Source organism: Halyomorpha halys, unplaced genomic scaffold (genome assembly GCF_000696795.3).
Source record: "Halyomorpha halys isolate HHAL.00 unplaced genomic scaffold, Hhal_1.1 Scaffold772.1, whole genome shotgun sequence".
Classification (NCBI taxonomy): domain Eukaryota; kingdom Metazoa; phylum Arthropoda; class Insecta; order Hemiptera; family Pentatomidae; genus Halyomorpha; species Halyomorpha halys.
In genome coordinates this window covers 128,606-129,175 of record NW_027112238.1, presented here as the reverse complement: position 1 = coordinate 129,175, position 570 = coordinate 128,606, and positions in this window count along the sequence as shown.

Here is a 570-nt window from a genome sequence, read left to right as displayed (position 1 = left end):
GAGGATATTACAGTTCATAAATAGTATTGAAAGATATGGATAATAAGTATTATAAGAAGATAAAGCCTGTATGAGAGAAGTATTATTAAAATTAAGAATGGGGATAAAACAAAAATAAAATACATATGATGTATTATGAAAATCTAGTTAGTAAATATATGTACAAAATGAAAATATGTGTATATATATTTACTAACTAAATTTTCATTTTCTGTTCTTTCCTCTTTATCAAGTTTTATACTACTTTACTCACACAGCCTCTACCTTCTTATAATACTTACACTATGCATATCTTTCAATACTATTTATGTATCTATAATGTTAGTTATTTTCTAATGATTCCGTAATTACTTTAATTTATTATCGTTGTTATCTTGTTTTTTTGTTCTTAGCCCTGATGAAGGCTTGAAATTCTGTCCAAAACATTGGCACTAATAAACCAACTTTTACTTATTTGCGTTCTTGACTGACCGCCCCCCAACCATCTTCTTATCTTTAAAATGAAATCAATTTTGAGCAAGAAAAGTTTAGCGCCATTAAAGGCAACTTGTTAAAGAAACATGATAGTAA